Consider the following 15333-nt stretch of genomic DNA (forward strand, 5'->3'; position numbering starts at 1 on the left):
GCGCTTATCTCGTTTTTGTAGGGGAGTTTGTTGTATCCATTTTATTTTCAGTTATTAGTATTCCTTTGTCCTATCTGATATTTATTTGAGCATTTTGTGCATACTCAGGAGACGTGTAATTGCGATAACTCTGAAAATGTTAATTATCCAGGGATTCTCGAGTCCAGTTGTAACAGAATTGGTTGAAATACTAATTTTAAATATTAATACAATCATTCTCTGCAATAACAAATGCATTTCTACTTTTTATTCTACCAAAAAATTATTGGCACATTTTATATTTTGACAACGATGTAACATCTTTGAAAGTTATTTGTAACACATTTTTGTCTTTGATATTATGTTGGCAGTAAGTGTGGCAGAGGGAGTTCTTAGTTGTAACAGTAGCAGTAGTAGCAGTAGCTTCATTCATCCGTAAATCTATTTTTACAAGGATGTAGGACATGTCAAAGTATTTACAAGTTTAGACCAATTTAAAACAAGCTAATTCGTATACACATATTCGGTCTGTTCACTTTCACTTCATCTAGTTACTGCGTAAAGTTTTCAAGTGTGTGTAGTTGTGTGCAGTACTCAGTTTCATACCGTATAATACGAAAAGCCGTTTTTCCCTCACTCGATCTGCGAGTGGGACAAGAGAGAAAGTGACTAGCACTGGTACAGGGTAGCCTTCAGCGGAAAGACGTAATAAAAACCATTACTTTTGTCTGTGATAGATATAGGCAGACGACATCATTCTACGGAAACGCCGACACAAAATATAAATTGTCGTGGAATGTTTGAAGTTTTGGAATTTTATCTTTCAACTACTTTCATTTTCTTGCTATTGTGGTGAATTTTAGATGACTAATATTGATGAAAAGAATGTGTAACAAAGGAATTCAATGCGTGTTTTACCCCTTTGAAGATCATCTCTGTTAAAATAAGAAATTGTGGCAGTTGCTTCGCGGACAGCCTTTCGAAACAGTAATGCGCTCTTAATTTGCAGTCTTTGTTTCTTGTGGTTTCGTTTTCATTCAAGGGGAACTCTCAAACAGCTGCGGGTGGCTCTGCCTACCGTGCTGCATTTCTGCGAGCTGGCTTGGAAGTACGGCGCACTTTGTACGGACAGCGGTCGCCGCCACGCAGCTCGGAGCATCGCAGTTTCTCCACCCCCATCCCCCTCCTCCCCGCCCAGCCAAACTGCCGTCGTCTTCACAGGGTGGGCAGGAGGGGGTGAGGGTGGCGGGAACACGGCTTCCAGGCGGCCCCTCCCCCACAGCGGCTAATTCCCAAATGCACGGTCTCGCAAAGTTCCCCACCGCGTTTCTTTTTCCACGGAGACGCCAGTTGCTCCAACAGTTGACGAGTTTTCTTCCAGCCAGACAGCGAGTGGGACTTTGGCTTTTCCTGCTTCTCCAGACGAGACTTCTGCAAATCGTTCTGCCAGGTAGCCTGCGACAGTTGCAGGCACCGGTACTGTATAGTTTCATTTATTTGTTTTTGCGTTAAATAGATGATCCTGAGTACAGTGAAATACATTACCAACCAAACAGAAAATACGCTCCAGCTGGATTAAGATGAAACAAGCAATACTTACGTTTTGCTCGCTATAATTTCGAAACCACACATGTGCAGCACCTGCGTTCTAATTGCTGTTGAACAAAACCATAATTTTTACTCTTCAACGTAAATCCGATGGAACCGTTTTTTCTCTCTATTGTACGACATTAGTTGTTGCAGGAAGCACTAAAATAGTAACACCTGCTGTTTGGCCTACTCCTACCAGAATACATAGTTAAATTATCTTTAAACGTGTAATGTAAAGAACTGCATGCATCGTTATGCCGGACAGTGATGTACAAATACGTATTCCGAGGAGACACTGCACTCTCGTTAAAATGAAGCACATTTGCATTAGGTCTGATACACATTGCGGTGTAGTGGTTAGCGTCGGTGGCTGGTCTTCTGCAGGTTGTGTACTCATACCCGACCATTGGCAGTTTTTTTGTTATTTGGCATGTACGAGTTCTCAAATGATCCTGAAATTGCCTTACGTTTCTGATGTTTGCGTAGCTAGGAATACTTGATCTATGTACATTCTTTGAAAGTGGTATAAATAGCTGACTTGTCCGTCCAGAGGTTCAATTCTGTTTTAGCTGTATATGGTTGTTCCATACACCCAAAGAATGTAATTCAAATATAGATTGCTCAATGAATTGTCCAAACAGGTATACCGGTAACTTAAATCGGTAGCAGTGCATCTAACTCACAAATGTTCTAAATCTCTAGAGTATCACCACATAAGGCTCACATCATGCTTCATACATAAACTAAAGACATAAAAATGACTCTCGCCATGAAGCAAATCAAGTTTTTCAGACACGAAGTCCTTGCCTTAAATTAAAAAACAGCAACAGTCAATACTCTGCTGCACTTATCCATGTTACCACCCATGCCACAAGCGTTCCTTTTGTATGGCTGTGAACAATAGTAATATCAAGTACAACTTCCATCAGCTGCCTCACTATGCAATGATTGGTTCAATAAACGGGTATACGGCTCCAACTGACTGTACTGAGGTATCAGCCGTTCTGTGCCATTCCAAAGGTGTTCCGGGGAACATGAAGAGACAATATAGTGATAGTTACTATCCAAAACCGCTCACATTTATGGTACTAACGCTAACGCTAAAAATTATACAAAGAGAGCATTGAAGAAAGCATTATCATCACTATCGCCAATTTGTACAGTACACACGTTAGCGAAATAGGTCAAATTTCTTTCCTTTCTTACTTACCTTCATCCCCCCACCCTCCCACGTCCTCTTTCACACTAGACAGTGTATGGTCAAAAATATTCACCAGTTACTGTGAATTTTCCCAAAATACGGAAGGATAATGATCTTCCTATATTGCTATTTGTTCAATAATATTTAATTCGTTTAACCTATCTGCTGCACACTTGGTACATTAATGGCTCTGTCCAATAAGCGTCTGAACAACGCTTATGTATAAATTTCAGGAGACAAACCTGGTTAGAACCAACAACACATGTGGAAGTCCGCTTTATGAAGATATAGAAGGCATGTTACTTATTTTACGTCGTACTCAAGATCCAAAAACTAAATATAATCTTTACTTTCGAGATATACAGTGCAGTCAATTTTCTCTTATATTTACCATCTGATCAAGATCCTTCTCAGTTCCATCTACGATCTAACACGTATCGTCTACATAGCATTTAGAATATGCTATCTATTCCATTGAAGGATGGAAAGATATTAAAATATTCTCATTCAAACTGTTAATCTCCATTGAGCCTTAAGTGGTTGATCCCACAGCCAGCCCATTTTTGTGGATGTAAATCTGTTGTTAAATGAGAAATGATTAAAATCAGCGACAATCAAACGTTTCCTGTCTCGTGACCTTATTGTGCTTCAGAAAGCTTTTTTTATAATCTTGATCGTCTCATCTACCGTATCGTTAGCTTACACGTCTTTAACGTTCAGGGAAACTATTCGGAAGAATCCGTGATCGGCTCATCTTTAATTTCATTAATTAGGCTCACATTTCCGCTTATAGAGTAGTTGTTACTGGACATAAAATTGCCACTAAGAAGGCGGTACAGTAAATTCGTCCGTTAGCCAGCAGGCCTCCCCCATGTATTAATAATCAGTCTGACCGGATTACTTTCTTTCTGAACTTTCAGTTGTGTTCTTAACCTAGGTGCATTGGGTCTCATATTTTTACCTCTTCTTTTCATCCATAAACAGGAAACATGTTTGATTAAGGGCCCTATTAAGTTCCTTTTGAAACTCACCGGTTAAATCTTTATGTATATCCATGACACCATTTTCGTCTAAAAATTCTAGTGTTTTGCTGATGTTTTCCTCTTCTTTAACGATCACTAATGTATCCTCTTTATCTCCGCTAATAGTGATCTCTTTGTCATCTATTAATTCGTGATTAATAGATCGTTATTACTTTCATGATACTTCATAACACTCCCCATTTACTTAACTCAGCTTCTATGGCCTTATGCTACTTGTGACCTACATGGACTACATCGTACGATTAAGTTTAGTTAAGTCAACTGTCACTGTAGCAGCCTCCTCTGCTAATTTATTATTGAACAAAGGTTCTGTATTTCCTTGCAAGCCTTTACTTAAAAGTATATTTTCATTTTCTTAAAACCAATGTGCATTTGATTTACTACTCATGGGCACAATCTAAAGCTGTACAATTATTTTACTTTCTCCGTTTTACCTGCAACTCTGTTGAGATTAACCAACTACTTACGTTTCTTCAGTCGCTTCTTTATATACACTACTGGCCATTCAAATTGCTACACCAAGAAGAAATGCAGATGATAAACGGGTATTCATTGGACATATATATTATACGCAATTTGGGTGCATAGATCCTGAGAAATCAGTACCCAGGACAACCACCTCAGGCCGTAATAACGGCCTTGATACGCCTGGGCATTGAGTCATACAGAGCTCGGATGGCATGTACAGGTACAGCTGCCAATGCAACTTCAACACGATACCACAGTTCATCAAGAGTAGTGACTGGCGTATTGTGACGAGCCAGTTGCTCGGCCACCATTGACCAAAGGTTTTCAATTGGTGAGAGATATGGAGAATGTGCTGGCCAGGGCAGCAGTCGAACATTTTGTGTATCCAGAAAGGCCCGTACAGGACCTGCAACACGCGGTCGTGCATTATCCTGCTGAAATGTTTCGCAGGGTTCGAATGAAGGGTAGAGCCACGGGTCGTAACACATCTGAAATGTAACGTCCACTATTCAAAGTGCCGTCAATGCGAACAAGAGGTGACCGAGACGTGTAACCAATGGCACCCCATACCATCACGCTGGTTGATACGCCAGTATGGCGATGACGAATACACGCTTCCAATGTGCGTTCACCGCGATGCCGCCAAACACGGATGCGACCATCATGATGCTGTAAACAGAACCTGGACTCATCCGAAAAAATGATGTTTTGTCAATCGTGCACCCAGGTTCGTCGTTGAGTAAACAATCGCAGGCGTTCCTGTATGTGATGCAGCGTCAAGGGTAACCGCAGCCATGGTCTTAGAGATGATAGTCCATGCTGCTGCAAACGTCGTCGAACTGTTCGTGCAGATGGTTGTTGTCTTCCAAACGTCCTCATCTGTTGACTAAGGAATAGAGATGTGGCTGCACGATCCGTTACAGCCATGCGGATAAGATGCCTGTCATCTCGATTGCTAGTGATACGATGGTTCAAATGGCTCTGAGCACTATGGGACTTAACATCTAAGGTCATTACTCCCCTACAACTTAGAACTAAGTAAATCTAACTAGCCTAAGGACAGCCCACACATCCATGCCCGAGGCGAGATTCGAACCTGCGACCGTAGCGTTCGTACGATTCCAAACTGAAGCGCCTAGAACCGCTCGGCCACACCAGCCGGCGCTAGTGATACGAGGACGTTGGGATCCAGCACGGCGTTCCGTATTACCCTCTTGAACCCATCGATTACATATTCTGCTAACAGTCATTGGATCTCGACCAACGCGAGCTGCAATGTCGCGATACAATAAACCGCAATCGCGATAGGCTACAATCCGACCTTTATCAAAGTCGGAAACGTGATGGTAAGCATTTCTCCTCCTCACACGATGCATCACAACAACGTTTCACCAGGCAACGCCGGTCATCTGCTGTTTGTGTATGAGAAATCGGTTGGAAACTTTACTCATTTCAGCACGTTGTAGGTGTCGCCGCCGGCGCTAACCTTGTGTGAATGCACTGAAAAGGTAATCATTTGCATGTAACAGCATCTTCTTCGTGTCGGTTAAACATCGCGTCTGTAGCACGTCATCTTCGTGGTGTAGCAATTTTAATGGCCAGTAGTGTACTTCCTCTACAACGCATCATCAATTCTTCTTCCACCCCCTGCATCTGTTGTCCTTGCCGGCCGGTGTAGCCTAGCGGTTCTAGGCGCCTTCTCCACAATGGTCCTCCACCTCGAGAGACGCGAACGCCTTACCATTATAAGTCCTCCTTCGAATGAATTACTTTTTGTATGTGTTTAAAAATTTAATGTATTGAATAAGAGTCAGAGATTTTATGTGTAAATAATTGACCAATAGAAGAAGACACGTGCTTCAATTTTTATAGAGAGCATTTAGGAAGGAGCCTGGCTCTTAACATTTGTCCTTGTTCAGCCGTCAGAATGTAGGCGTTGTGGGTAAATGATTTCTACAATATAAGGAACTGATTTTGATGTGCTAATGTGTTATATGTTTATTCGTCCACCGATTACATACTTATGTCAGACTTCATTGTGTTACAACTTCTGTTTTTCAACTTTTCTCTCAAGGAAGACCCAATACTTCGGCGTAGCACCGATCCGCCACTGGCGTGATTTTATTACTAATTTACAAGGTTCATTTTTGGTTCTCGTACGACCAAAGCCTGCATTGATTCGCAGAAGTTGTCAGAGATTTTTTAAATCGATCATGCAACACAGAGCGGTTATCAAATAGCGGCATGCAATTTGCATTTCCTAAAATTCCAACGGTCTACATCCTGTGTCGGGCCGCTCCCAACACTGTTCTGGGTCACTTACGGTATTCATTCTGGGAAACCCTGACAATACATGTTTTTTTACATATTTTAGTCAGTGGAGGTGGAATGCAACTCCCACTAGCGACAATTACCAAACAACGTCTATACCTTGCGTTCCTTCCTGTAGAAGCTTCTAGTGAAATCGATGTAGGATACATGTTGCGAAATATATTAACTGATATGACCACGAAAAGTGAAATGACCACGTTCACAAATGAAATTGCTACAATGGTATCAGATGAAATGACACGTCTGAAAAAGAAATTTCTTGAATGATAACAGATGATATGACCTTAGAGTTCGATGAAGTAACGAAATGAAATGACCTCGTTCACAAATGAAATTGCTACAATGTTACCAGATGAAATGACACGTCTGAAAAAGAAATTTCTCGAATGATAACAGATGGTATGACCTTAGAGTTCGATGAAGTAACGAAAACTATCACGACACAGATTTCAAATGAAACGTACGTAAAAAGGTAAAAAATTATAAACATGATTCCTCATCATTACCGTTTGGAAATATTGAACAAGCGGATAAACATAGCGTAGAAAATAACAGAAATGATTTCGCTCTTCTACCATTTGCCACAGCAGAATTAACATATGACTCCTATCAAACAGAAAAACTTGAAAATTGCTTTTCCAGCACGCCATTTGCAGAGGACAATTTTTTTTTTGTCAACGACGTAATGCTGATTTAGTATCAACAGTATAACAGAATGTAAGAGAAGGGCTATCGTAGAATAAATTTTTCAGGGATGTTAACTGTGTCACCTTTGTCAATAAATTTAAAGACACCGAAAGGCCTATACAATCTCACAACATTCATGAACGCAATGCAACGTAACTTAAGTTTTGACGCATTTCGTGCAAGTCCTCACCTACATTCGTTCGACAATGTGTGTTCAAATATCAGTAACGTTTTAGTAAGCACGAAAGACCATTTTGAAACTAAACACAGTAGTAATAAGCTATCTTTTCACAACACGCCCTACGATCTGGGGCAGTGCTTGCTTCTTCAATAATTCCAGCTGTTAGCGGTCTATGATTAATTCCTCATGCATTCCCACACTAAATGCACACATCTTACCATCCTGGCAAGATTGACTGAAGAAGTAAACTGTAAAAGCAAATAGAAACCTAGATATGCAACTTCCTACACTCCTAACATATCACCAATGGACGCCGAATCCTTAATGATCTGTGTAGCAGGCTGTTCTTAAGAAACGAAAACTGTAAAAAGAGAGATTAAATCGCTTAAATAGACCAACATGGACGAAATTTAAGAAAGACACTGTAACGCCGAAGAAACTGGTATGGGCATGCGTATTCAGATACAGAGATATGTAAACAGGCAGATTACAGCGCTGCGGTCGGCAGCGCCTATATAGGACATTATCTGGTGCAGTGGTTCGATCGGTTACTGCTGCTATAAAGGCAGACTATCAAGATTTAAGTGAGTTTGAACGTGGCGCTGTAGTCGGCGCACGAGCGATGGGACACAACATCTCCGAAGTAGCGGCTATTTCACGAGTGTATCGTGAATATCAGCAATCTGGTAAAATATCAAATCTTCGACAACGCTGCGACAGGAAAAAGATCTTGAAAGAACGGGACCAACGACGACTGAAGAGAATCGTTCAACGTGACAGAAGTGTAACACTTCCGCAAATTTCTGCAGATTTCAATGCTGGGCCATCAACAAGTGTCGGCGTTCGAATCATTCAACGAAACATCATCGATAAGGGCTTCCGGAGCCGAAGGTACACTCTTGTATCCTTGATGACCGAACGACACAAACCTTTACTTATCGGCTGGGCCCGCCAACACCGACATTGGACTGTTGATGACTGGAAACATGTTGCCTGGTCGGACGAGTCTCGTTTCAAATTGTATCGAGTGGATGGACGTGTACGGGTATGGAGACAACCTCATGAATCCATGCACCCTGCATGTCAGCAGGGGACTGTTCAAACTGGTGGTAGCTCTGTAATGGCATGGGGCATGTGCAGTTGGAGTGATATGGGACCCCTTCTACCTCTAGATACGACTTTCACCGCTGATGCGTGCGTAAACATCCTATGTGGTCACCTGCATCCATTCATGTCCATTTTGCATTCCGATGGACAAGGGCAATTCCAACAGGACAAAACGACACCCCTGATGTCCAGATTTGCTACAGAGTGGCTCCAGGAACACTCTTCTGAGCTTAAACACTACCGCTGGACACCAAACTCCCCAGACATGAACATTATTGATCATATCTGGGACGCCGTGCAACGTGCCTTTCAGAACATATCCCTGCCCCCTCGTACTCTTACGGATTTATGGACAGTCCTGAAGGATTCGTAGCGCCAGTTCCCTCCAGCACACTTCAGACATTAGTTGAGTCCACGCCACGTCGTGTTGTGGCACTTGTGCATGCTTGCGCGCGGAGCCTACATGATATTAGACAGGCATACTATTTTCTATGGCTCTTCAGTGCATATTATATAAAAACACAGGGAAAGCTAAATATGTTACTTACCGCAATTGACATGTGAACAGGCGACAGCTGAGGGATTGACTATTGAAGTTTGGTGCTGTCCGCCAAACTTCGTGTTTTCTCGTGCCTATGTGCATGTCTCTAAACCATTTTATATTTTGTGTTAATCCGTCTTAATCTTTTTTGTCAAGGCAAGTAATTACGTATATTATTGTCCCTAGTAAGAGAAATGGACTGAGACTAGTGTTCCTGCTCGCCTTCAAGGTAAGAGATATGTTACTCCTAGTTAAAGACAACCTAGGTCTTCGAGTTCCTGTCGTGTACGGTCTCCCCTGTGAATGTGATAAAAAATACGTAGGTCAAACAATTCGCACATTTGCTAAGCGTTGTGCAGAGAATTCACGGCATATCAAACAAAGGGCACATGAGATGTTGGCCGTGGTTGAACATTGCCTAGGACCTGGCATAAAATACTATTTCAAAAAAGAAAATTTTGACTCAAACAACATCATACTTTGATTATGTTATCAAAGAAGTTGCCAAAATTAGAATAAACAGCAACAATTTTAACAGAGGCAAGGGATCCACACTTAGGAGAGCATGGAGGTGGACTTTGGACATTAAGTGGAAGCATAGACGCTAATAGTGACGCAGATGCCGCAGTTTAAAACGTGGCGCCGGCCGCTCGCACAATGTGATCTCACTCGGTTCCGCGGCGGGAAGGAGCAACGGAACGAGCCGCCAGGATTTGCCCAACTTGTCATTCGCGCATGCGCCACTCCGGCTCTCTCTGGAAGGTTTTAGACGCTGCCATTACGTCTATATAAGCAGATCACCGTCAGTCAGAGATTTCAACTCTCAATGACGATGGCAGAGAGTGCTGTCGATAGCTCGAGTGTTTTATTCTAATTGAGGCGGTTTGTAAACCGAGAAGATTTTATTTAAGCATGCCACCGGGAAAGACTCCGAGGACATAGTTTAATAGCAGTTTACCACATAAAAGATGCTAAGTGTAACGCTAATTGGGAGATTTTGCACTCGTTCAAAATGTGATATGTCACATTATGCATACATCCATGCACAGTAATGCCAATTGTAACGACTGTGAGGATAATGCTGCCTATTAAAGTTAACTGCTGTTTAACGTTATCCTCATATGCTACACGGTGGATTGCTGAATAGAACACTTCTCACCAAAAAGATGTGCCAAGAGCAATAGACATAGTGGATTTCTGAATATAATATTTGTGCTCACGTTCCCTAGCACAGGAGGAGGCAACTTGTTTACCACATGGTAAAAATGTTTCGTAGCCGTCGTCCCGGTTGGTACCTTGGTTGCTGGCTGTAGGCTTCAGTGTGCATGCAGTAAACCGTCCACAGCGAAGTGGCAAATGGGAAAGATTTCGTGTGCTTAAAAATTAAATTACGAAATATAGGGCTGCCACTCCATTTCATTACTATTTCTAGAATCATGAAATCAAGGAAATGATTCTGAAGGCCAGTCTCCTGTGGGTATTCATGACCAAGTTTCCAGACGCTAATTACTTTTAGAGCACAGAATTAGCAAAAGATCGCACACGTGTGGCATCTAAGGCAATTTTAATAAATTATCCTGTCTGAAACTGAGATCAGATTTTACAGTGATTCCACGTGTTGCCTCCTCCTAAAACTGATCACAGACTCCTCTTGAGCTATCTTAACAGTACGGTACCTTTATATTTAATGTATATGTGTGGACTGAATGGTACTGCTATCTTTGGTCGGTGCAGCAAATTTCCACGATCAGTGCTTTCAGGACTGGTGCTCTGGATATGCAATAACTTTTTGCAGACGACGAGGAGACAGAGGAATATCATTCTCCATGGAAGGAAATGTCAGCTGAAAGAAGTCCACCTCCATAGCAGAGTGATAAACACGACAGGGCCTCACATATGGGACCCAGGTTCGATTCTCAGTATTGCCAGAGATTTTTCTTAGGCGGGAAGGCTGGAGTGGTATGCACTCAGACTCGTGATGCAAATTCAGGAGCTATCCACTAGAGAGGGAGCGGCTCTGAGGTCGGAGAGTTGACTGAGGGAGCCATGTGCTGACCTCGTGCCCTGATACCGCATCCAGTGGTGAATGGTGGAGTACGGTACGGCGGTTGGTCGACAGTCATTTGGTATTCGGGAAGGCTGGAGTGGTATGCACTCAGACTCGTGATGCAAATTCAGGAGCTATCCACTAGAGAGGGAGCGGCTCTGAGGTCGGAGAGTTGACTGAGGGAGCCATGTGCTGACCTCGTGCCCTGATACCGCATCCAGTGGTGAATGGTGGAGTACGGTACGGCGGTTGGTCGACAGTCATTTGGTATTCAGATAGCGATCGCCAGGTTTCCTTTTTCTCTGAAAGAAATTCGCCATTCTAGAATTGATTCTGAGATCGCTACTGAGTACAACGGTTTGCTCTTCTGTTTCAAGCCTTATTCTAACAAAGTAATCTTTTAGATATGCTACAGGTTATCAATGAAACAGGAACATGATCCTCAAGTGACTTTAGCAGCAGTACAAAATGGAGTGTATTGATGAGTCTCATCAAAATTGTGAAGGGCTTTGGCAATGTCTCCTAAAATTCGATGATACAGCTAGAGCCAAATACCAGAACTTCATAATCAGGCACGATTGATTGTATGCAGTTCCACCAAATTTATCTCGGTTGAGGCTAACAAGATAGCAAAATGTAATTAAAAAATTTGCTCGAGTGGGTGAACGAAGCACTAGAAATTAGATTCGCACAATAAAGACAAAGAAAGAGGAGAGGGAAAACGTAGGTACAAGAACACCCCGAGGCTTCAAAGCTTTAGTTGAGACGCAGAAGAAGGAGAAGAATATTTCATACTTGCGTAATATGGACCAAGAGATTGTCAGAGGACTAACATGAAATGTCTACGTGTCACATGTTTCTTATGCAGCATTGTCATTATCGTAGTAAGTGGTAAAGGCTACTAGGCTATATTTTACTCCTTATTCGTTTTATGAGATTTCCTTCCGGCAGGATGTTTTCGGACTACTTTTGCTTTCATTAATCCTTTACTTACGCGACTGTTCCCTCCGTGTTCTAGTGAGAAACTATTGATTTTTGACGTTTAACTTTGTCGAATTACTGGTCGTACTGGCATATCCTGCGAAGTTATGCGATTTATGTGTTCGTGTCTAGGCCACAGCAACAGAACTGCACCATCACTACAGCATGATGATCGATCACAAATGCGCCTCCAATCACAGCGTGCTGTACTCTCTCCCACCACTCTTTCTATGCTGGTTTGAGCTAAGTTATTTTCTCCACGCCCTACGTAGATTATGCGATACACCATTTCCTCGTTAGCGTGCGAAGACCATTGGGAAAAATTTGCATCAATAGCTTGTTCGATGTGTTTGGAATCTGGAGGATCGTGTATTTGTTCCAGTCTGAACAGCAACAGCTTAGATGACAGCTTAACAGCTAGCTGATTTTGAGCTTGCAGTTTCCGAGGAGAGCAGCTGCGAGTGAGGCAAATGCGCGCTCCATCATGTGTTGGCGTCAACACGGGGGCGCCAAGTGCGAAACGGGAGGGTCAGTTTAGACTGCGGTGCCTGTAATAGCAGCAATGGGGAGTCGCCATTCTGTAATGCCAACAATGTTTTCGCCCTTCAATCTGCAGAGCGAAAAAACTTACAATTTTACACAAAAAGATGGCTTCGCAAACTGTTTAATGTTCCATAAGACGCTCAGTACTGACAAGAAGTTCAATTTACAAAGGTGTTACACCTCTTACATTGTCAAAGAATATGGAAATGGATAATGTGAAGGACCTGCACGTGAATAAGAGATTATAAAAATTAAAAGGAAGCTCTTTGAAGAGGAAAAGGAAGACGAAGGCAAATCAAGTGAGTGAGAGTGCCATTCGGCTGAGCTACAAAACTGAACTGTTTTTTAGCGAAACCCTGTCTCCAATTACGGTTGGTAATCTGATAAAAGAATACTTGGTAGCTGCAGCTGAATATCTATGTCCACTTCAGGTAGAATATTAAAGTGCATATTCCATACTCTTTAGCGCTCCACGAAAATGTAAATATCGTAGGCACACAGCAGGATGAGAAATTCTTAGCAGCCTTGAAGAAAGTGTAGAAACTGTAGGTTTGTCTTGCAGTTTGTTAGTTTGTATGTTTACAGCAGGGCACCAGCCACGCTCTGGAAACAATCAGTATTTGTAGGGCACCTGAATGGGAAAACTGAAAAGCTCCGATTCTTTTCTGTTCAGGTTCCCCCACAGTCTGTGTTTCACTACCACATAACGCTTTGTTCCAAACGCACATTCTTAGATTTTTCTGCTTTAAATTAAGGCTTATGTTTGAAACTGGTAGACTCCTATGCCAAGGAACGCCCTTTTTACCAGTACAAGTCTCTTTTTATATCATCCTTGATCATGGCTTATGTTGCTGCCTCACAGCAAAATTATTTGTCTTCGTCTACTTCGTGATCATCAATCCTGATGTTAAGTTTCTCACTGCTCTCATTTTTGCTACTTTTTATTGCTTTCTTCGATTTACTCTCACTCCATATTCTGTGCTCAATAGACTATTCATTCCATTCGGCAGAGCCCGTAATTCCTCATCTCTTTCGCTGACGATAGCAACGTCATCTCTGAATCTAATCATTGGCATCCTATCACTCTGAATTTTAAATCTGATTTTGAATGTTTCTTTTATTTCCACCTTTGCTTCTTCGATGTATAATTTGAACAGTAGGGGTGAAAGACTACATCCATGTCTTACGCCCTTTTAAATCAGAGCACTTCGGTTTTGGTCAACCATTTTTATTGTTTGCTCTTGTTTCTTGTTCATATTACATATCACATGTCTTTCCCTGTAGCTTACCCTTCCTTTCCTCAGAATGTCAAACATCTTGCACCATTTTACACTGTCGAAACCTTTTTCCATGTCGACAGATCCTACGAATGTGACATGAGTTTTCTTTAGTCTTGTTTTCATTATCAACGACAACGTCAGAACTGCACCTCTGGTGCCTTTACCTTTCCTAAAACCAAACTGATCGTCATATAACACATCCCTAATTTTCTTTTTCATTCTTCTCTATATTATTCTTGTCAGCAACTTGAATGCATGAGCCGTTAAGCTGATTGTGCGATAATTCTCACATCTGTCTACACTTGCAGTCTTCGGAACTGTGTGGCTGATGTTTTTACGAAACTGAGATGGTATATCGCCAGATTCATACATTCTACACACCAACGTCAATAGACATTTTGTTGCCACTTTCCCCAATAATTTTAGAATATTCCAATGGAATGTTATCTACCGCTTCCGCATTATTAGATCTTTAGTCCTCCAAAGCTTCTTTTTAGAAACTCTAATTCTGCGTCTCATATATGTGCCCTATAGACACCTTTTTCTTCTTCTATTACGTCATCAGACGAACCCTGCCCTCATAGAGGCATTGGAATTCCTATTGCACTCTTAATGTTACCAACCTTGCTTTTTAGTTTCTCCGAAGGTTGCAATGACTTTCCAGTATCCTTAGTCAGTCCTTGAGACAATCATTTCGTTTCCGATTTCTTCACATTTGTCACGCAGCCATTTCGCCTTAGTTTCCCTGCACTTCCCATTTCTTGCATCTCGGTATTGTATCACTGAATTCTCATGGAGATTTTTGTACTACTTCTTCCGTCGATTAGCTGAAATATTTCTTCTGTTACCTTGTGTTTCTTCGTAGTTACCTTAATTGCATCTACGTTTCTTCTTTCCAGCTTCTGTGACTGCCCACTCTACGTCAACTAAACTGCCTATTGAGCTGTTCATTACCGCTATTCGCAGAGCCTCAGAGAACTTCAAGTGTATCTTTTCATCCACGTATCCCACTTCTTTGCACATTGTTTCCTCATGACTAGTCTGTTAAACTACAGTCTGCTCCTCATCATTACTAAACTGTGATGTGTGTCTATATGTGCTCCACGGTACGCCTCACAATCCAATATCTGATTTTGGAATCTCTGACTTACCAAGATGTTATCTAACTAAAATGTTCCTGTATCTCCCAGTCCTTTCCAGGTGTACCTCCTCCTCTTGTGATTTTTAAATAGAGTATTTGCAATTACTAGGTGAAATTTATGGTAGAGCTCAGTTAGTCTTTACCCTCTCTCATTCCTACTATCAAGCCCATATTCTCCGTTAAACCTTTCTTCTAATGCTTCCTCTATAACCG

The sequence above is a fragment of the Schistocerca cancellata genome, chromosome 2, assembly GCF_023864275.1.
Source record: "Schistocerca cancellata isolate TAMUIC-IGC-003103 chromosome 2, iqSchCanc2.1, whole genome shotgun sequence".
Classification (NCBI taxonomy): domain Eukaryota; kingdom Metazoa; phylum Arthropoda; class Insecta; order Orthoptera; family Acrididae; genus Schistocerca; species Schistocerca cancellata.